At 37.7% G+C, this 24207-nt stretch overlaps 1 protein-coding gene across 6 annotated transcripts in view; it reads right to left on the reverse strand.

Annotated features, from left to right (window-relative positions):
* NTNG1 (netrin G1) overlaps positions 1 to 24207 on the reverse strand; it is a 344331-nt gene that overhangs the window by 223563 nt on the left and 96561 nt on the right. The gene's annotated exons all lie outside the window — the stretch shown is intronic.

Below are 24207 nucleotides of genomic sequence, written 5' to 3' on the forward strand. Positions count from 1 at the left end.
ACCTGGGCTGCAGCTTTAGTTCACCAAGGTCTCTAGATCCTTTTTCTTGCTTTTTTCTCTTGCCTATGAACTAACCTTGGTGAATAGTCCCAGCTGGGATCTCCTTTCTCTGTGTAAAATATTGGCTTTGAATCAGTGACTTTCATTTATCAGGTTTGTCAGGCAACAGAAGCAGTAGAAATGCCAACAGAAGAAACCAGAGCTGTACGTGTGTGGTGTAGAAGGGGAGTACTCACCTGACTGATTTCTTGGGATCTCTAAACATCAGCATCATGACAATAGTATTAGTTGGTAATAATGGTGGGGATGCTCTTATTCCGGAGCTTAGAGAAGCTAGATGGGAGAATGTCAAACAGGAGTAACTCAGCCCTGGCATTCTCAAAAGCAATGTGTTTTTGAAACACGTGGTTTGTAATGATGGTAGTGACTGCTGTGGAAGACCTTGACCAAAAGCCAGAGACAGATGCTTCTACGGGTACATGACTCCAGGACTTTCTTTTGTCTTATTGCTGATGCTACAACTGAATATCCTGCTGTGAAGGCTGTTGTCACGACTACAGCTATTGTTGGTGGCAGGTTAGACCCTCTGCCTGCTGTAGAACATCAGAGTGAAATGGGGATCCCATTGTTCCTACATTTTGTTTCTGAGGTGAGTGTGAAAAGAAGTCCCAAAGCAGCCTCAGAAAGTAGCCAGCAAGAAGAGGATCATCTTCTCTCCATCTGCCAAAGCCTCTTCAGAGTTTGTACTGGCAAAAATCACTCTTCTCAAGGTCAGTTCAAGTAGGATATCTGGAAAGCTGGGAGATCAAAAAGCTCATTCATTTTTATACGATGTTATCACGGAACACTAGTATCGTGAGAGGATCAAATGAGTATTTTCACTTTTCAATCACTGTTTACTATCATGAAGAGACATGGCCAAAATTTTAATTTTCAGTGTGTGTCTTCTTGTGCATTCCAGAGTCATATTTTAGATAACCTATAATTTGCATTCAAATGAAGAGAATGAACCATTTGTACTATCTCAGCTCTGTGGTGTCCCTCTCACCTAGCTCACTATTTTTAGCAAGTTTCTGACTTATTCTGGACTCTGAATCAGTAGGATTATAATTAAAATATCAGAATGCTGAAATCTATGTATGACCCAAGATATACAGAAAACTATAAAGATTTTTAATAATTATTTAAAGAAGAAAAGTAGAGACCTAATCAAAAGAAATCAGTCTGCAAAAGATGTATGTCATCTACGGCACACACATCTCACATACTAGAGAGAAATAGTTGACTGGTATTTGAACAAAGCAAATAGTAAGATGGAGATTTTATTTTGTGGGGGAGGAACATATAATGAGGGTAAAACAGAAGTAGCAAATGTAAATTATTCATTCCCAACAGAATAATATTTTAGGAAGGAAAATTAAAGAGAAGAGCTTGAGGGAAACGACCTAAAAAATGAGTTCTAACAGGTTCTGGATTTATATCAATGAAAATTATCCAAAATAATAAGTTCAGAGTTAAACTAAATGATTTTAAAGATATTTTCTAAGTCTAATTTAGATGGTTATATGGGCTAGTAAATTAAAGCTGTGTTACATTTCATGTCTTACACATGCTTCCTAACACTGGTGATCCTTTCAGGAAACCTTGTCAATTTATTCCTGTTATTTATAGCACCGAGCTTTTTCCAATGAACACACTTGCTACCTTGATCTAGTGGGCACTTTAGTGTGAAAGAGCCAGTAATGCAGATGGAAACAGTTTGAAGTTTAACATTACAAACTGCTCTGGAGCTTTGATTGAATAAAAATATACCGGAAAAAAACATAGCACAAAAATAGAAAAGAAAATTGGAATAATAAAGTACTTACAATCGTAATGGTTTTATGATTTTTAAACCCAACCATTTTTACAATGCATTTCTTAAGCCAGCATTTTCTAATAATTTACCTTCCTGCCTCTAGTATCAATCAAATTTTGGTCATCCCCATTAGACAGCTGATTAATTTTTAGGACTCCTTTAAATTATTGCCTTACTTTATTTTCCATTTTCCCTTTGGATTTGTCAGATAACGCATGCATTCTCTCTAATCTCACTTTTTTCCCCTTTCCCCAAGGATTAAAACAAATAATAACAACAACAGCAACAACAACAAAAAGACTTTATTCTCTTTGTATGAAGATGGCTACACTGTCAGACCAAAGTCTGTTCCTCCAGATTGGGCCGGCCAAAGTGGGCTCACTGAGTGGAATCTGAACTCTCCCCCTTGTCAAAGGCATTCAGTGAAGCGGCCAATTGTACCCTGTGGAGATGGGCCCTGAGTTCAAATCCTGCTCTGCCACTTGCTTGTTTATGAACTCAAGTGAGTTATTTAATTCCCACGCCTCAGTTTTCTCATTTGGAAAATCAGGATATAATAGAAGCCACCTTAAACAGGTATCTGGTGAGGAAATTAATACATGGAAGAATGCTGGCATGTTCAAATTACCATGAGTGTTTGCTGTTATTATAAACTATGCTTATGCATGCCACTAAAAAGGATCTAAGTTTATACTCCAACTTCTTTTTTTTTTAATAAAATGCAATTTAAGGAGTCTATTATAGAGGTGGGTTTTTTGGGGTCACTTGTCTGAGTAGATAAAGTAACATGCTTTAATTCAGAGATAAACTTGCATTATTTTAATGTAATGACAATTAGTTTTAGTAATATCATGGTTTTTTTTTTTCTCAACCACTAATAAAATGAAAAAAAAAAAAACTCTTAGAGCCATTAAAACACTTAATAAGACTTGCCTTGGGCAAAACATTAAATAAAAAAAATATAATCCGAGTAAGAGCATTCAGTTTAATAATATTCATCCCATAAACCCAAACATAGATGATCCTATCTACACAGGGCAAGACTGCCAATACCATTTGTAGGTTTAGTGATTAACCCCAGAGTGTCTTTCGTATAATGTTTTAATCCCACATGTCCAAAATTTTAAAATGGGAAAGGAGCTCCTATTATCACTGATGATGTCCTAAATAATAAAATAACCTTGGAGGAAAGAAGGCTTTCTGGGTTACCCTAGGCCTGAGGCTCCTGAAACAAAGGAGAAACATGAAAAGGAAAACTGGATTATTAATGTGGAAATGTAGGATACTTTTTCACTGCTGAGGTCATTGGAATAATAAGATATTTTGGTTGTGGGAAATTCTAGCAAGCTGCATCTGTGATTTTGCTCTCTGCCATGCCTCTGCAGGACATTTGCTTACCCCTACTCTGGGTCTCTGGCTAACATGTGGAAGGGTTCTCTCAGCTGGAGTCCATGCGAAGAGGGTTCTAATCCCCCCACACAGTGCCCATCCACAGACCCCCATCTACATGCAGGGATCGAATTGGCTACATAGTTTTGGATATATTCACAATCAATTCCAAATCAGGTGACTGGAGCAGCTGTGTAGCATTTCAGTTTATTCATTAAGATATACAAAATGACCATACTGATAGGTTTTGGTCTTTTCATTATCTTAAAGAAAAAAGAAGTAAATCCTCTAGTTCCAAAGAGCTGACTGAGAAATTGAGGCAAAATATTAAAGAGATGAAAGGCATTCTTTTTATTTTCCAGTCTATACTTCAAATACAAAATAAATATTTGGAAGGACACGTATCAAAAGTCTACTTTTCTCAAATATTTCTCTAGATCTAGCTGTTCTACAGTCTTGGGATACTTTTAACAAAAATATATTTCAGTGATGTTTCCACGGTGACCTCCTAAGATTTTTTCTATTTTGAATATTATGAATTATGATTTAAACTGGTTTCTAAACTGGTTCATTCAGTCCAAATGACTATAAAGGCAGGTAGTTAATATCATATAAATAGCACACAATCTCTTTTTAAATATTGTTTACAATTATTTTTTGGAGCATATTTACCTTTCTAATTTAGCATGATAAAAGATTTCCAGCAGGTAGTTGAGGAAGGAAAATAGAAGTCAGAGATGCAGACCAGAAAGAAAAATCTCCATATTGTCAGATAAGCAAAAACATTTCAAAGTCAAATCTGTCAGAGATGGAAGCCAGCTCAGTTTGGACAATAAAAAAAAATAACAATTTGGACATTTTGACAGGTATAGGAAGGGCATAAAATATGGCTGATTAATTCAGTTAGAATTTGATACTAATTGGACAGAAGTCATTCTCTTGATTAAATCCTTCACTTGCTCTCTAGTTTCTGCAGGGTAAACGCCAAATGAATGGCTTCCAAAGCCTTCCCCAACAGCTTCCTTGCCCTGTCTTCCTCTCCCGCTCTCTCCTCTCCTCCCGTCCAGGCTCATGGAACTACTAGAGCAAGGTTCTCTCTGCAACTGCCTGCAAATGCAGCATTCTCTGCCTGGACATCCTCCCCTTAGCTCTTCCTTTCTGAGAGCTCTTATTCTGTCTTCCCTTGGGACACCTTCTGTTACCTCTCTGGGCTCTGTTATGCTAACTTCGAATACTCTTTATGTTAATTGCTTGCTCCTTTGCAGGTCCTCTCACAAAATCTTGAGCTCTCTGAAAGCAGGAGTTATGCCATCTATTCATACAGAAAATAAAAGTATGCGGTGTAGAATCTGTGTAAGTGGTCAATAGTGCATAAATACATTTGCTCATTGATGCACTGACTGAATGAATGAGTCCAGTTAGCAGTTCATAGCTCCAGAAAACACCAAGTCCTCACCACCCTGGTTACCAGCTTCTGAGAGATATCTTTGGTTACATGAGGAAATTGAGAGGCCAGTGGGAACCTCATGGCCCATAAGAGGAAAAGACAATTAAAGTAAATTGTGTGTTGGGAGTAACAATTGATCAATAATGTCATTTTTCTCTTAAAAGGACAGCCACATTTAGCCATCAAATAATTACAGAGAATGTTTGAGGTGTGACCATAAAGTAACGTAATAACTTTAATAAACAACACATGAAAACTAGTTTCGTTAACTTAAAATCACATTCTTACAGATGCATTGAATTTGTTGCTTTTACAATTAAAACAATAGCTTATGAACAGCCCAGTGAAGTTCCAAACACATATTTTCAACTTTCTCAAAACACTTATATTTTAAGTATAATAATAACTGTAAGCAATTCATTTTAATAGAATAGGTTTTAGTTGTAAAAGATACAATTATGTGTGAATAGGCTAAGAAAGGAAGGGTATCAAGGAATGCTATGAAAAACAGGGCTCATTTTTCAACATTCCAGGCTATTTCTAAATGTGCTGAACTTAAGTTTTCAAACCAGAGAAAACTTGTTATATAGGCATCTTTATCCCCACAATAGCCTCAGTCCCACTGTCTGTCAGAATCCAGGAATGTGGGTGGTAAGTTGAAAAACTTGAATTACTAGAATTTTGTATTAGACTGGAACACAGACAGGTATCTTCAAAGAGACAAAAGGGCAGTTAATGAGAAAGAAAGATGTTTAAAAAATTAATTCCCATCGAGTTTCAGCTTTCAAGTCACACAGGAAAAGAAGAACTTAATCAAAAAGGCCCTAAATATATTTTCATCTGGGCTAATGCATTTCCTTTTATTTCAGTCTTTGCACCATTTTGTAGAAAGCCAACCAAATCACAAACAACCACTCCATCTCTCATCCTCTCATTTATCACTGTCCTAATACCTATGCTCTTGGCTGCTTCTCCTTTGGGCAATGACTGTGTCTTTATGGAGGAAAACTATCTTTGCCATAATGACATGATAGTTATGATGTTTAATAATCTTAAGTTCAAAATGATTTTAAATGCTAAAAACATTTTATGTTTGTAAATAGCTTACCTTCTGAAATCTCAAGCTACAGAGGGAAGACTGATTAAAACATGAGGCAACTTTTATTTTATTTTAATTATTTTACTATGTTGGTTATTTCCTTCTCATTTGCTGGGATGCATATTAGTTATAATGCTTCCTTAGTTTTAATCTATAGTATTGAAAGTCCTAGGCATTTTCAGTGCCCTACTTCTAAGTATTTTGTGTAATTGTGTTGTAGTTGTTTATGAATATAATTAATAGATGTAAGTATTAAGGTCAAAAGACTAGAAACATAGAAAGATTATTTAGTATTTCTCTTCTGGACAAAGGTACACAATTTTTGGCAGGGATGTATGAAGCCTATTTGAATACTAAAACTGTTTGTCTAATACCGCCATAAGCATTCAAAGTCACAGATAGGTATAAAACACAATCATGGGCAAGCAATGTATTTTTGTGTCCCCAAATGGAGAGATTAGCTCAGTCTTTCCCTAAACAAAAGTCTGTTCTATTTTTAATCCTTAACTCATTTTTTTTCTTTCAAAAGTACTCTTCTATTTAAATTTGTTACGATTCCCCATTGCACAAAATCCTATTATCGTAAATCCTTTCCTACTGCAGGCAGTCACCCCTTGAACACAGTAGATAATGCATGCTCCTATGCATCACATAACCCCATGAAGTTTCCTACAGCGAGGCAAGTGCCTCAAAGGGCAGTGGTGTGGATTCTTCAGAAGGAGCCCGGGGAGCTCCTGAGCCCCATTGCCAAGGCAGACTCAAACAGCAGTAGCAGCAGCAGTCCTCACGCGGCTGCTACTGGGAAGTGAGGTACATGACAGTCAAGAGGTAAAATGAACACAAAGTCACCAAGACTTTGTTATTTTAGCTTATTGGATACAGAGAAAATCTTGGGAAGTGCTTATTCACCTCAATTTTACAATCCAACTGGTGTGCTGGGTTTTCAGATTGCATAGTTCGTATTAACTCAATTTTATCATCAGTTGTTTCTCCTGATGTTAAACAGATCTGATGGCTACTCTAGCCACCACTGTAGGTGTTTATTTAAAGAACACATTTTCCTCAGTTGGTTCTCCATTTTACAGCTTTACTGGAGCATTCTCATGTCAACCAAGCCCCCTGGGCTTTGAGAAGTGATGAATGCTAAAAGGTATTTTCCCCACAGAAACCACAAGGTAAATGTAAGAAGCAATCGATCTTCTAAGCAGCAATCAGGCAACCACTTAACGAACATACTACACAAACAAAATAATTAATCTAAGCACTGTCCCGAATAGTAATTAATCTAATCCGCTTTCAGTGATGTGTTTGTTCACTGTTCACTATTTTGTTTCATAGTTGTCATAGTTAAAGGTGTCAGAGACAGTACAAACGTGTTAACCAGTTTAAAAGAATACTAATTTCGAGAGGAAAGTGTGACACAAATGTTTATACAACGTGGGATTTTGGTTCCTTTGTTTACAGAGAGGAACAACACATATCAATGTCAGGGTAAAACAAAAAGGACAAATGGTTTAAAATAAAAGAGGAAACAGGAGCAACACTGCTAAATATCAGCAAAGCCATTAAAGACCTGAGACAATTATAAGGCAATCTAAACCAATAATTGCCTTCTGGGGAAGGGCAGGTAAACTTAATTATAAATGCCCAACAAATGAAAATGAAATGAAATGAGAAATAGAGCCAAAAGAGTACCCTTCTCTAACACCTGTGACACACAAATTGGTTAGAAGAAAGAGTTGGCTGATTTTCTGGGGAAAATGGGTGACAAGGAAGTTATTCTGAGAATTTAGAATAAAAGGATAAAGATACATTCCTTATTAGCTGTTTCTTTACTTGGATTCCAAATTCAATAATTTCAAATGTTATCAGCTAACTCTTATCATTGAACTTCACCTTATGTCATGAAGACCAAACCTTTATTGGAGTGTGGCTGCCCTCAAGAGTAAAAAGTCACCAGACTGCATTTATAACAAACATGTGGCTCAGGAATGTAATGTACAGTGGCATTAAGGCTCAATTTAAGTTAGACTCTACTGAGTACCAGCAGCTTTCTCAAGACTGTGTTTCAACCCATGAAAGCTGAGTGAAACCACCTTAAGACTTGCAGGTCTGTTCTGGAAAATATCCATTAAATTAAGAGTGGATTTCGAAATAATTGGTTACGATAGGTTTCCCTGGTATTCTTTAGTGCTTCTGGAGTGGCAAAAGAGAGTAAAGAAAGCAGGCATTCTGCAAGAATACACTAACATATATCTTACTCCAGTAAAGACGGTGACAGGATCCATGCCTATTTTGTGGCATCTGCACTGTGCCTATGCCCATCTCTGGTAATGATAATATTCCCCACCCACTGCCCCTGTAGGAGGGATATTCTAAGTAATTATCTTTGTATCAGATAAAGCTATAGCTTTGACTATAGCAACTGAAATAGAAGGGGGCACTTAATCTAGGGAACCAAACCATATTCCACCTGAGCCAGTAAAATACTACTTCCTAAGAATTTGGAATTCAGATACCAAGAGATTGTGTTGTTAGTTGTAGGGAGCCCGGATGCAAAGCCAAGTGATATCCAAGCAGTAATCAGTGTCTTAGCAAACTCAATCCACTCATGTGCAAGAAGAATACGGGGAAACAGCAAAACTGAGCAGAGAAAGTCAGTCTGCTAAGAGAACTAGGGAAAGAACTCAGAAGCAGAATAAAACAGTGTGAAATGGCCTAGAACAGACAGAAGTCTCAGCCTAATCCCATGTGGCCCAGCTGTCTGCAATTTCCTGTTCTTAGATATTGGCATGATTACCTGTTGGAGACATTCAGTAAACATCAGGCTTGCATGCACTGGTTTCTGTGACTTTCGGTACAATACATTTCTTGAATTAGGAAAGGAAGAAATCACCAAATTAAAAATTCTGGGACCAGACATACAATTAGCAAGTGGCAAATCAGCAAATGGCTTTGAAAAGGACAATGCATCATGGGGCTACAGTAAAAGATCCCATATAAAAGTAGGTGCCAGTGAAGACTTTAATTTGGCCTGAACAAAAGCAACAATAATAGACAAAATGTATAGAATGCTTATTATAAGTGAGGCATTCTTCTAAGCAATTCCATCTATGAACCATTTAGTTCATAACATCTGATGCAGATGCTACTGTCCTCATTTTGCAGATGAGGAACTGATGCAGAAAGAAATTGGGTAACATACTCAAAGTCATACAATTAGTAAATGGATAGAAGTAAACCATGGAGGCTGGTTCCAGAGCCTACTCTCTTAAACTAAATACCTTTCTGTTCTCAGTATTTTGGTATGTAGGCTTTCCTCTGCCTTTAGGAGCCCACAGATTATAGGAACAGCGAAGACTGAAAAAGCATAAACTATGCACTTACGGATAAAACTAATGTGCTTAGGGACAAATAGTGGGAGGAGAAACTGGAGAGGTCAGTGGGAACAGTAAGACAACAGTGAGACAAAGTAAGACAACAGTGGACAGGAAGGGCCCTTACTGTCTAGCTTCTGGCCACTGAGAATTCTAAGTAGTGAAGTGACACGATCAGAGTTGAGTTGTAGGAGACTGGTCTGATAGTTTCAACTAGAGACATTAATTTAGATGCCAATGTACTAATCCAGTTAGAGGTTTTATGGCCAGGGAATAGAAAGACAGAGCGGATGCTAGAGGTAGTGAAGATGCGGAACTTGTGGGATTTGTTAACCAATTTGTTAACTAGATGCAAAAGTGAAGGAGTGGCTGAGAGGTAAAGTTGATTCTGGATTACAAACCTAAGGGAATTTGAGAATGGTGATTCCAATTTTAAAAAAAAGTTTAAAAACCAAAAAGGGGAATGGGTTTGGCTGGAATACAAGTAGAGAAACAAAGATTAATTGTGTGTGAGGGCAGATAAGACAAGTTTCTACAAAGTATATTTGAGGACCCAAACTGTTAATACAAACATTTACTCATCAAGGAAAGATTCTATTATGCACATTTCAGCCTTTCCATTAAGATATGGATATATGAGCAAGATTTTAGTAAGATTTCCTTTAAAAATAGTATTTAAAAGTTTTGGCACTTAGGTAAATTTTTCAACTAGAAGAGTCAGTCATGCAGAATGTATTCTTTCCCTCGTGATTTGGAATGATTTGAAGCATTACTGCATGAAATTTCTTCATGATAAATGTATTCTTTCAACACTTTTTTCTTAAAATTTATTTCGCATGATTGAAGACAATAACAAGATATAAAGAATAAGGTAAGAATAACCATGCATGAAAATAAATTTTATTAATAAAATATAGATGTTGTATTTAAACAAATACAAATTTGCCAGTGGTAGTAAATCCTCTGAAGGGCATAGAGTGATGCTACCAGATTCCCACTTCAGAACCAAGACACCCACTCCATCAGTTGCCTGGTGGGTTGGCTGCTTTCAGCTGAAGCTGCCTTGACCAAGGTCACCTTATCTCTCTTCCTCTCCAGGAGGAGCTCACTTCCAATGACTGGTTGACGCAGGGGTACAAATACCTGACCCTCTTACCTGGATTCTGGACATCTCTGAAGGGCCGAGAGTTAGGTTGAAGGCAGTTTTGCAAAGGTATTACAGCTCAGCTTCTCCTTCTCTCTTCTTCCCTTTTTCTTTCACAGTTGTCTTTCCTTTTTTTTTTTTTATTTTTTAATTATTATACTTTCAGTTCTGGGATACATGTGCAGAACGTGCAGGTTTGTTACATAGGTATACATGTGCCATAGTCAGCACACTAACACAAGAACAGAAAACCAAACACCGCATGTTCTCACAGCTGTCTTTCTTGAGAGCATTCCTGAAGGCTGTCCTGGGCTCAACCCTCAGGGTTTCATAGTGTTTCCCAGGAGCACACCTGCCACACCTTCCTTTGTGTATCAATCACTTCCTGACCACCCCCCACATCCTGGCAGCAGTAACCACCATTCTGAATTTGGTGTGTATCATTTTCTTTTTTTTTTTATTATTATTATACTTTAGGTTTCAGGGTACATGTCACAATGTGCAGGTTTGTTACATATGTATCCATGTGCCATGTTGTTTTGCTGCACCCATTAACTCATCATTCAGCATTAGGTATATCTCCTAATGCTGTCCCTCCCCCCTCCCCCCATCCCACAACAGTCCCCGGAGTGTGATGTTCCCCTTCCTGTGTCCATGAGTTCTCATTGTTCAACTCCCACCTACGAGTGAGAACATGTGGTGTTTGGTTTTTTGTCCTTGCGATAGTTTACTGAGAATGATGGTTTCCAGTTTCATCCATGTCCCTACAAAGGACATGAACTCATCATTTTTTATGGCTGCATAGTATTCCATGGTGTATATGTGCCACATTTTCTTAATCCAGTCTATCATTGTTGGACATTTGGGTTGGTTCCAACTCTTTGCTATTGTGAATAGTGCCACAATAAACATACGTGTGCATGTGTCTTTATAGCAGTATGGTTTATAGTCCTTTGGGTATATACCCAGTAATGGGATGGCTGGGTCAAATGGTATTTCTAGTTCTAGATCCCTGAGGTATTGCCACACTGACTTCCACAATGGTTGAACTAGTTTACAGTCCCACCAACAGTGTAAAAGTGTTCCTATTTCTCCACATCCTCTCCAGCACTGTTGTTTGCTGACTTTTTAATGATGGCCATTCTAACTGGTGTGAGATGGTATCTCATTGTGGTTTTGATTTGCATTTCTCTGATGGCCAGTGATGATGAGCATTTTTTCATGTGTCTTTTGGCTGCATAAATGTCTTCTTTTGAGAAGTGTCTGTTCATGTCCTTTGCCCACTTTTTGATGGGGTTGTTTGTTTTTTCTTGTAAATTTGTTTGAGTTCATTGTAGATCCTGGATATTAGCCCTTTGTCAGATGGGTAGGTTGCAAAAATTTTCTCCCATTCTGTAGGTTGCCTGTTCACTCTGATGATAGTTTTTTTTGCTGTGCAGAAGCTCTTTAGTTTAATGAGATCCCATTTGTCAATTTTGGCTTTTGTTGCCATTGCTTTTGGTGTTTTAGACATGAAGTGCTTGCCCACGCCTATGTCCTGAATGGTATTGCCTAGGTTTTCTTGTAGGATTTTAATGGTTTTAGGTCTAACATTTAAGTCTTTAATCCATCTTGAATTAATTTTTGTACAAGGTGTAAGGAAGGGATCCAGTTTCAGCTTTCCACATATGGCTAGCCAGTTTTCCTGGTGTGTATCATTTTCATACAGTTCTTTATATTTTTACCAGAAGAGGTTTCAGTTTTCTACATTCTTTGTGAAGCCATCTCATTATCTTATCTCTTTGGAGACCTCCTTGGTTAAAATAATCAGTGAATTAAATCTATGAAGACAGTAATAATCTGGACCTATGTCTAAAGGTATACATTTGTGCCAAGGAAGGCTTCATCAAAGACTGTAGGTAAATGTAGGTAAAGAAATAAGTTTCTGATCCTTTTATATAACAAGAAAAGCACTTCTTCCTGCCCCCACACTGCATAGGAGACTGTTACCATGGGGAAGAACCACTGGAATGAATTGACTTACAAACGAATATCTCTGTTAGTACCTGCTCTTCTCCCGTGTAAGCCCAGTGCATCTGTTGGTGAAAACATGTGATGCAGAAAAATACAATAGAAAAATGCATATTATGGTAACATTTCCCAAAATATATCTCATAAAATGTTAGTCCCATAGTTTTTATTTTACAGGAAGGGTCTTTGTAGTCATGTAAATTTGTAAAACTCTGAGTCAAACGATGTGAAGTAAGCTCGTTTTCTCAGGAATGTGTGAAGTCCTTAACGTGCTAATATACAGTGTGGATTATTAAGAGAAAGAGATTTTATGTAGTTCTCTCAAAACTCATATGAACACAGAACCCATTTTTAGGGTGGTCTCATCAAAATAACACATTTGGGGAACTTCTAGGAAACAATGCAAGTAATAGTGTCTTAAGAGATAATGTCCAAATACACATATAGTTACCCAAACTAACTTTTTGTTTTTTGTATTTTTTTTTGAGACTGAGTTTCACTCTTGCTGCCCAGGCTGGAGTGCAATGGCGCGATCTCGGCTCACCGCAACCTCCGGCTCCCAGGTTCAAGCAATTCTCCTGCCTCAGCTTCCCGAGTAGCTGGGATTACAGGCATGCGCCACCACGCCCAGCTAATTTTGTATTTTTAGTAGAGACAGGGTTTCTCCATGTTGAGGCTGGTCTCGAACTCCTGACCTCAGGTGATCCGCCCACCTTGGCCTCCCAAACTGCTGGGATTACAGGCGTGAGCCACCGTGCCCGGCCTTACCCAAACTAACTTTTAAATTATTATTATTATTATTGAGATGGAGTCTCACTCTTGTCACCCAGGCTGGAGTGCAGTGGCGCCATCTTGGCTCACTGCAACCCCCACCTCCTAGGTTCAAGCGATTCTCCTGCCTCAGCCTCCCAAGTAGCTGAGATTACAGGTGGCTGCACCATGCCTGGCTAATTTTTTATTTTTTATTTTTTTTGTATTTTTAGTAGAGATGGGGTTTCACCATGTTGGCCAGGCTGGTCTTGAACTCCTGACCTCAGATGATCCGCCTGCCTTGGCCTCCAAAAGTTCTGGGATTATAGGCGTGAGCCACCACCCCCGGCCTAACTTTTACATTTCAATCAATAATAATAGTTAAAGTTAAACCTCTGATGAAGTAAACCATGAACATTCTTAAGGATTTATAAGCCAGATATACATACAAGTATCCCTGTGCCCATTCATGAAAGAATAATATGAAATTCAGCACTTTGGGAATAAAGAAGAGTCTTACATTTTCACCACCCTCCTGGACTTGGGATGTTACCAGAATAAGAAAGTTGTATAGTAACTGACAGGTTAATAAAATCGCTTATATTGTGATCGTCATTATAGATTCAGTGAACTCTACTCGATGGCCAAAAGCAATGAAAACTGCTTGTCTTAAATCACAGAAGACCTGAGGACAAGTGGGTAGTGAAAGTACGCATATGTAATCTTAGTTCCTTAGGAAGATTAACTCCTTGTTACCTCTCATGTCTGTTGAGCACCAAATTTGTAAAGGCAGCTACAAATCCCAGACTTTCCTAAACCCAAAACTGGCTTCACCACCTGCTACTCCCTCTAGATATTGGGGAAGACATTGTATTACATAAGTGAACCTAATAACACTGTGACATGATGCTGCCACTGCCATCATCGAAGTGATCATGAATGAATCCTCACCATTCTCATTCAGGAGTCAAGACCCCAAACAGAATGATCTGGTTAACAAAGGCAAGGTCACAGGACTGAGCCCCAGCTGCCAAGAGGCCTGAAAACTTTTATTTCTCTTTTTTAACTTCTGACTTGGAGACAAGGTACCTTATTACAATAATACTATACACAGTGGCATTTTCCATTTAAATAGAATGGCATGTTGGCAGTAGGATTGCTAAAAAATAAAATAAAATAAACAAAAAAGTCTACTACCGTGGCAAGGGATCATTTTGAATGACCACTCCTAGTTCTGTGGGAACTCTACAACTATCTAAATGAAGTAACAAGTGTAGTTGGTGAGTCTGAGCCTCTCCATTCACTCTTCACCTCATCTGTGCAGCACCAGATTGACTTCACTGCACTGGCTTCACTTGAAAAGGTGGGTGTCAGACACATATTAACTGAGCAGAGAACCACAAAGCTTCGCAAGGTCTGGATAGCTGATGGAGCCCACAGCTGAGATTTGCTTCACTTGACATTGATATTGGTTTTTTGTTTTTGTGTTTTATAAGAGAACTCATTTGTTAGGAGTAAATAAGATCTTCCCCTTTATGTGGCAAATGGTTGGCTTTACAAGTTTGACATTCAGGAACCCGACAAAAAAAAGCTGATCATGTTATCTGGAGGGGAGGGAAAAGGTCAAGTTCTAAGATTGGGACCCAAACTCACAGTATTCAGGCAAAAATTGAAGAGAAGGTCCATGTTTTTGAGTATAGATCTGTCAAGAAATCACTAACACACACTGAAAGACGTTATTATACCCACTTTACAGAAGAAGAATCAGAGTCTTAAGTATTTGAAGTAACTTGTATGACCTTGCGTGATATACTCATCAGTAGTAGAGAAACCTGGCCTATCTAACTCCAAGCTCCGTGCTAGCCATTACACGATCTTCTTAGCTTGTTTCTCTCCTTTTCATCACTCTGTAACCTCATTTTAAACTGAGACAGAAACACAAAGAAAAGACCAGCTAATTAAGTAATGATTATTTCTAAGCAGGATTGAGGGTGCTGTTGTAGCATGATTAATGGTGCCACAAGTCCCACTTATTATTCAGGAAATGACCAATTGCATGAGTGCAGACGTAATGTCTCAGAAGGTTACAACTATTCTTATGGAGAATTACCCTTTCGGCTTCTTCCACCAGAGCCTCACGGTGGTCTCCTCAAATGTACTTTAGTGAAAAATCAAGTAGGAAGACAGCCTCATCTCTGAATCCGCTGGGTTTCTAGGGTGACAGCCACATCAATAAAGCCACAGAGAAGTGGCAGAAAGTGTGACATGTCTTTATAGGAATAACCCAATGCCTGGCTGATAGCTGTAGTTCTCACCAAGAAAGGAAGCGTACGATGGCTATTACAATTTACATATGGGTGTTGTGTATTATGAAAAATTAGATTTACTATAGAAATAAATTTAACCTCTATTATAAATGGGATCTTGGATTTTATGTAAGATTCACTGAAAAGCTCTTTTAAGTAGCCAGTTTTCCTATTATATTTATATTTTTTATAACTTACTATACAGGGGCTCTGAGATTGCAAAATTTAAGATTTCAGCATTAGTAGCTACTGCAATAAAAAATTAAGCATAGGTAAAACACTTTTTAAAATTATAACGTATATATTATATTACAGGAAACAGGAGTAGATGAGAAAAATCAAATGGAAACTCAGCCACTCACTATTATGACTACTACATCAATTGAGGTTTAAAGGTATTTCCCCATTGTAAAACAGGGATTAATACATTTATAATAGTATCCCTTAAAAACAGTTGCATTTAAGCTTTCCTTTCCCACAAGGACTTTTTTTTTTTTTTTTTTTTTGCTTAAACAAGGAGAATAAAACTCTCATATTGACTTTATATTGTATAGTCTATTATTAATAATTAAATAAACTCAAGCCTGTAATCCCAGCACTTTTGGAGGCCAAGGTGGGCAGATCACAAGATCAGGAGATCGAGAACATCCTGGCTAACACGGTGAAACCCCGTCTCTATTAAAAATACAAACATAATTAGCCAGGCATGGTGGCGGGTGCCTGCAGTCCCAGCTACTCAGGAGGCTGAGGCAGGAGAATGGCATGAACCCGGGAGGCGGAGCTTGCAGTGAGCGGAGATCACACCACTGCACTCCAGCCTGGGCAACAGAGCGAGACTCTGTCTCCAAAACAAAACAAAACAAAAATAATAATTAAATAAAATCTTCTATAGCGACAAATGTTTTTAAACTACTAATCTAGAGATGTAAAATTTACTGCTGATATATATGAAATAAATTTTGTTTTAATAAGAGAATTACAAGGATACATATCATTTATTGGGCACCTAGTATGATTCTGGCTTTAAATGAGGCTGTTTATTCATTATAACATGTAATAGAACCATTTTTGGGATAGGTATTACTCCCATTTAATAGATGAGAAAATAGTGACTTAGTATTAACACCTAATTAAAAAGCACATGGGTGATAACATGCAGCAAGCCATTCAAATCTTGATGTGTTTCTGTGACTCTTAATCCCTATGCATTTGCTTTTCACCCTTGGCTACATAAAACAACTGCAATGAAAGTATTTTCCTAGATTAACATTCTGTAAATCATTCAAATAAGTAGCATCAAATTAGACTAAGAAAACAGTATTGATTACAAACAATAGTAAAAGCAAGACAATAAATATGAATAAAAAGAAATATACATAAATGGAGAAAAGCAAATTAAACTTGAAAAATCATTTCAATTTAAAAACTAAGCAGCAGTGGCAAGAGCAGAGATTCTTTTTTCTTATAATAGCCAAATAGGCTGATGGCTCATTTCTTTGTATAGCAACATTCTGATTTTTCTCCTGAAGCTGGAAATGCCTATTTACCAGAATGAGAAAAATACTTACACTTATGTAAACTGCAGTGGTAAATTATGCATGCTCAATTAATCCACAAGTATAGCCCTGGGTTTGCTTAAGGTTTTTCAAGCATAAGTTGCAGGTGCCATGCTGATAATTTATCAACCCCTGGATTTTTAGTCATCTATTCAGATTAGGCTGATAGTGTACGAAGTGTTTATTGTTTAAAAGGAATTTGCCTGGATAAATTCCTGCCGCTGTCCCTCCCCCACCACATCATTCATTATTGAGCTCCATAGATGTGAAAGATGGGTCTTTTTTTGATACAGTTATGGGTCTTTTTTTTGATACAGTTCCGAGAAAGTTCTGTTAGCTAACAAATCCAGCCCACAATAAATCTTCTTTATTTACTGCTCACCTGGCTATGGCTCTATCAGTATCAGCAGGAGAAAAGATAAAATCTTATCAGTGAACTGCGCTAACACCAGATGCAGTTTCCCTTTCAGGACTTGGGGCATGTGAATTGCACACTAGTTCTATCAGGCTCCAAAGTGATAGCTAAATTCTCCAGTGCAAGATGCACAGTCCAGACCACGCCACAGTCAAGGTCCTGCTGTTCGCGCCACACTCTTCACCTCATTCAGAAGATCTGTGTATGTCATGTGTAAGAGAGAGAGCTAGACTGGCAGACAGACAGACAGACAGACAGAGAAGAAGGGAGAGAACACCTTGAGCTGGCAGGAGAGGGAGGAAGGAAGAGGGAGACACAGAGAAAGGAAACTCAAAAATATAACAATATACAAAATTACTGAAATAATGGACCATTTATTCCATAAGATAAACTGGAAACAGAAATACAGAGTGGAAAAATTTAAAGCTTGAACATGATCTCACATAATGGCAGTGTCTATTAGGGAATAAAAGGGGGCCTATTATTTCTAAGACAGCAGCATCAGTTTGTATGGAGCAGCAGATGCGGGCACATAATACAGGATACCTCACGTGGCACATTTCAGAACAAGTTAAAATGATGGGGATTTGGAGGGGAAACCAAATTGTCAACACTTTTTACTTTTTCAGAATCCTGAGTTTTAGAAGTTACAGGCAGCATAAGAGAAAAATAAATCCTTCAAACTTTTAAGTTGTATCTATTTTATTAGTACTTTGTCTCCACAGGATAAGCAAATGTACGTAACACTTCTACTCTTGTTTATTGGTTTCTATGTATATAAAGCAAATATTTAAAACTAAACAACAGGCAACCTTATATATAAAGTTAGTAACCTATACATTAGCGGCAATGATAGGTGTATTTTTCAAATGTGTTTATTATACCAGCATGTTTTTAGCTTCCAGCAATTATTGCCATGGATTGAAAGATGCTCTATTGCTAAGTGGTTAATTTGCCTCCAAGTTTGTTAGTAATTTCATTTTTCATTTCAAAATAAAACAAAATCTCCTAACTTTTTCTGTAGCCACTTTACTTCACTAGACAAAATGCCTAGTTTTAACAAAATTTGAAAAATAATATATTTAAAGAGTGAGGGCATAAGGAACTGAATAGTTTTCTTCTATCAGTGTATCTATCCTTATATTAAAATAACTCGAATGCATAGAGTCATATATTGAAAAAAAAAATTCTCAGTCTCTTGAGACATAGCTCCTTTCCCTTTCTCTAGAGCAGCATAAGAAGCCAGCTGTGGTGGCACACACCTGTAGTCCCAGCTACTGGAAGGCTGAGGCAGGACAGCTTCAAGGCTGCACTGCACACTACGACTGTGCCTGTGAACAGCTGGTGCGCTCTAGCCAGGGCAATACAGTGAAACCCCATCTCAAAAAACAAAACACAAAAACAAAAAAACCCCAGCACAACCAACTTATACAATTCTGTCATTGAAATATATTCTATGTATAGGTACATCAAAATATTGAATGAACAAACCAAGGCATTTAACAGTGGTGGGACTTTTCTTTTTCATTCAATATAGCTTGGATCTGATCTTTTAAGCTGGCAAATAGGATTCCATTTTAAGGATGTGCCATGACTTATTTAAATAGTCCCTATTCATGTTCATTTAGGTTATTCCTTGGAATTCTGCAAGCTTGAAACATTTTTAGAGCCAACTTTTGGGTCACTTTTTCTCTTTCAAAACTTTCTGCTTTTTTTTCTAGCAATGTTCAAATTCAATTCAACCACTGATGTTATAACAAGTATAAAGCCTGTACAGGAATAGCTGCAAAGCTACAAGGAGAAACATGCCACATGGAATATAAATGTGGGTAAAAAATATTTTGTATAATTTTTCAAAGGAATAAAAGTCAAGTTCACAAGTTATGAGGATTTTCAACAAACCCCTTGATGCTCTGATCAAGCCTCAGAAATTTAAATCAAAAACCCTCTGGCAACCTTACCTCTAAGTAATCAAAAGCTCACTTTCCCTGTATATGACATATTGACATGTGCTAACCTCTTACTCCAAAGAGTTATTTCTTCTCAAATAAGGCTTTTTATTATTTTGTTCTCTGGTTGCATTTAACTCTTCAGTATAAAAATTTCCCCCCTTTAAATTATAAATCCAACAAAACAAAGGTATTTCTAAAGCACAAGTGTTCCCACTTCAGCAGCTCAGTGAGCTCCAGCCACAACATTAGGGAGAAGAGGTGGTCAAGTGGAGAGAGGGAAGAGATCTTTTGTTTACTGCAGCAAAGCAAGTCTTCCTATTCATTTTCTATATAAAAATACAGCAGCTACTACTTAAGTATAGCACAAGGTTAGGATGAGAGTGAGTCCAAAGCTTTAGTATGTTCATTTTGTAGACCGCAAGTGTAGGAAACACAAACTGGTTTGCTGTTTTACCTAACACATCTTACATCGTATTATCTGGTGTTCAGTAAAGCTCAGAGGCTGATCTGCAATTGTTATACTATTTAATACAACTATGTGGTTGGAAGACTTTCTCTTACCACAGATTCCTAAAGGCTTTGAGTTAGATGGTATTTGGATATACTTCATAAAAATTTTTATGTAATATATGCATATATAGAGAGAGAGAGTGAGAGAGAGAGATAAAGAGAGAGAGAGAGATCAAACATATTGTTTTTTTTCCACTCTGTCACCCAAGCTGGAGTGTAGTAGTGTAATCTTGGCTCACTGCAATCTCCACCTCCTGGTCTCAAAGGATTCTCTTACCTCAAGCCTCCCCGACCACTCCTCTGACCCCATCCCCTCACCCCCACTCCTCCGAGTAGCTGGGACTACAGGCATGCAATACCACGCCCAGATAATGCTTGTATTTTTGTAAAGACAGGGTTTTGCTATGACATCCAGGTGGTGTCGAACTCCCGGGCTCATTGAGCGATCTGCCTGACTCGGCCTTCCAAAGTGCTGGGATTACAGGTATGAGCCACCATACCTGGCCTAAAGATCAAACATACTCTAATATATGTATGATACATTTCATAATCAAAACTTTAACTAAAACGTCTGTGAGCACTGTGATGTAGGAGATCACAACTCTTTTAAGTCAGTTCAAGATTTTTTTCCTCGAGAAGTTAAAGTAGAACCGATGGTTCAAGATTTTAAAGACAATTATATGATTCCCTCTCCACTTTTTTTGCCCTAAAATATGTTCCTGGCATCAAGTTATCCCCCAAATTGAATTAAGCAATCAACTTTTTAAAAACTTGATATAGTAGTGATGCCCTTGTGCCAATGACTGCATTTTCTTGAGGGAACAGGGTATTTCAGGTAGAACTGTGGTACAACTATTGGCATTTTGTTGCTTTGGTCACTGATGCTTTGTCCTGTTTGAGTTGTTCTGGTTGTAGGATGCATGATTTAGTGCAGGACTCTCTAAACGACTTTTAGTAGGGTTAAAACACTGTGGTTTATGGTTAGCTTGTTCTTGGCCTCTTTACTAATATCCTATCACAATGTGGAATTCAGTTATATTTGGACATTGTATAGAACATTAACTGAAGGCTAATTTTTTTTCTGTATAGTAAATATTACTGCTTCCTCCTTTCCATTTATACCCAGGCTTGGCTGTTCCAGGAGGTCTCCTGTCCAAGAACCCATTAGTAATTTATCAAAAGAGCAAATGTCATTATGCAGGAAGCTAAGGGAACTATTTTGCATTTGATTTCTGGTTTTGATAACATTACTATTGATTTAGTATTCTCCAGCACGACATGGGCTAGACACAACATATCACTGTATTTTTGAACTGTCAATCACAAATGATCCAAAGCTTTCCAAAAGAGTAGAAGGTCCATGTCACAGCCTGAAAACTGCATTTTATCTGAAATTCCTTAGTCCCAAAATATTTAGTAAGGATCTGCCTTATTACTATTAAAAATATTTTTTAATGAAGAAATCTCAATAGTTACTCCCAAAAAGTAAGGGAATCATGTAATTAGTACTTCAAAAAAAAAAATCCAAAGTGATTTTAAAGAAATTTGTTTTAGATCTGTCATCTCCCAAAAAAAAGAAACTAAGAAACTAAGAGTACAGAGCATAGGTTAAATGAAGGAAATGCACATAATTTCTGACTAACTGAGAAATTCAGCAATTTTTCCAGCATATGGTGGCAAAATTATTTGTTAAAAAATTTTAATTGGTTAAATTTACATCAATCTTCACTACAGAAAAACCTAGTGTGTTCATATTACATATAGTTTGTTCACCTTTTTTCACTAACTGAACAATGAAAATCAAATTGGACTCACGAACATCCAACAGATAGCCAGGTATTAATGAAGAGCACTTAATACATGTAACGTTTTTCAGAGAACAAGAAGGATTTGCAGAGGAATGTGCACATTTTTTGGCAAAAGTGACATTACAACATCAAATGACTGCTGCAGCAGGGCACTGCACAAGCAGAATGGACACCTTCACTACTAAGTTCAATTCTGGCATAAACAGGCAGAGATGTCTGCCCTCTACTACACCCACAGGTGGCCCCTCAGTCCCAAATGTGGCCTTCTGGGCTCTTCTGGAGTGCAAAGGTCAGGTATGTGGCCTTCTGGGCTCTTCTGGAGTGCAAAGGTCAGGTACACTGGCTTTGGAGTTAAGCAGCGTGACTTCAACTACTGACCGTCACCATTTACTGCTAGTGTGAAGTGACCTGACTTCACTAAAACTAAATGTTGTAATGTGTAAAAAAAATAATAATAATAAGGATATTCCACTCAAAAGAGATAAACATACCTACAAATGTTTGTTGGCAAAGTTAGACCATTATGCTGCAAGAGCTTTACTATATTTACTTCCAAAATATAAACATTTTTTTTTTAAAAAAAGCAATTTTGGAGTTGTTTCCGAAAGACACATTAGTTGCATTTCTCTATTGTATCATCATACCCCACATACATCAAAACATTACTGTGTAATGGAACCTTCTGCATTGATGGAAATGTTCTATGTCTGTGATGTCCAACATGGTAGCCACCAGGTATATGTGACTACTGAATACTTGAAGTGTGACTAGTGTAACTGATGATCTGTGTATTTATGTAATTTTAATTACCTCAAATTTATATTTAAATGGCTAGTGACCTTGTTGTTGAACAGAACAATTATAGAGATCCTAGTATTATCTTCAAATTATTTCATGATTCATTTTATATTGAGATCTACTTCCACTATCAAGGACCTTTTTTTTTTTATTTAACTACCTGTCCCAAGCTATTGTCCTGAGCTTTTCTGCCCCACACCCCAACTCTAAGCCAACCTGCCAAAGAGAACAAGTCAGTGATGGCTTCTTGTTCTCTCTTTAGTATCACTAAACATCATGGCTCCAGTGGCCTATACCAGTCAGGGGTCTGATAGACTTAATAACAAATTATGAGCTCTCAATGTTTGGATTTTGGTCGAATTATTTATCCATCATTGCTGTGGTTTTCAGAATGATAGGATTTAATCTCTGGCCAAGAGTCAGCAATCTGCCAGAAAACAGACTTCTTACTTTTGCTTAGATAAAGAATGTCCGGTAGGTTTAATCTCAGGTGTTAATTCCAAAAAATGGTAGAACAATGTGAAGTACTTCAGATCTGATATTTAAACTCAAAATGAGATGTCAAGCCTTTCCCACCCTTTCATTTCTATTCCAATCTACTGTTTGTGTTTGATCTGGGTCTTGCTATATAATCCATGAGATTGATTTGAGACAAAGTATAAAATATTCATTAAATTTTCTAAATCAGAAATTTCTAGTGCTCCATGTCTGCCATTCAAATTGTTTACATTCTGGCAACCTATGTTTCTTGCTCAGGTTCTTATTTGATACTTTCTACCCCTTCTAGGCCTAATTCTCCTGTTATCCATGTATAGTTTTCCTTCACAATCCTAGGCATTATATTTGCTCCACGACTTGTGATTTCATAGCACTTTCTAGACTTCTTCATTTTGGCGGTTACTACCTTGCTTGGTATAAAGTCAGCACTCAAAAAATCATGTGTTGAACAAATCAGTGAACTGGGTGATAACCATTTGTCTTTTCCTCTTTCTGGAGCATAGCTTCCTAGGTGTATGGGCCACATCATATTCATTTTTTTTGTCCTTAATACAAGACAATGCCAGGAATATGGAAAGCATTATGTATTAGTACATTTTCATGCTGCTGATAAAGACATACCTGAGACTGGGCAATTTACAAAAAAAAAAAAAAAAGGTTTAATTGGATTCACAGTTCCATGTGGTTGGGGAGGCCTCACAATCAGGGTGAAAGGCAAGTAGAAGCAAATCACATCTTATGTCGATGGCAGCAGGCAAAAAAAAGCTTGTACAGGAGAACTCGCATTTTTAAAGCCATCAGATATCATGAGACTCATTCACGCTCACAGATACAGCGCAGGAGAGACTTGCCCCAATGATTCAATTACCTCCCACTGGGTCTCTCCCACAACATGTGGGAAATCAAAATGAGATTTGGGTGGGGACACAGCCAAACCATATCATTCTACCCCCGGCCCCTCCCAATTCTTATGTCCTCACATTTCAAAACGAATCATGTCTTCCCAACAGTCCCCCAAAGTCTTAACTCATTTCAGCATTAACTCAAAAGTCCACAGTCCAAAGTCTCATCCAAGACAAGGCAAGTATGAGCCTGTAAAATCAAAAGCAAGTTAGTTACTTCCTAGATACAATGGGGGTACAAGCATTGGATAAACACAGCCATTCCACATGGGGGACATTGGCCAAAACAAAGGGGCTACAGACCCCATGCAAGTCTGAAATCCAGTGGGGCAGTCAAATCTTAAAGCTCCAAAATGCTCTCCTGTGACTCTATGTCTCATATCCAGGT

This window comes from Nomascus leucogenys, chromosome 12 (genome assembly GCF_006542625.1).
Source record: "Nomascus leucogenys isolate Asia chromosome 12, Asia_NLE_v1, whole genome shotgun sequence".
In the NCBI taxonomy this organism is placed as follows: domain Eukaryota; kingdom Metazoa; phylum Chordata; class Mammalia; order Primates; family Hylobatidae; genus Nomascus; species Nomascus leucogenys.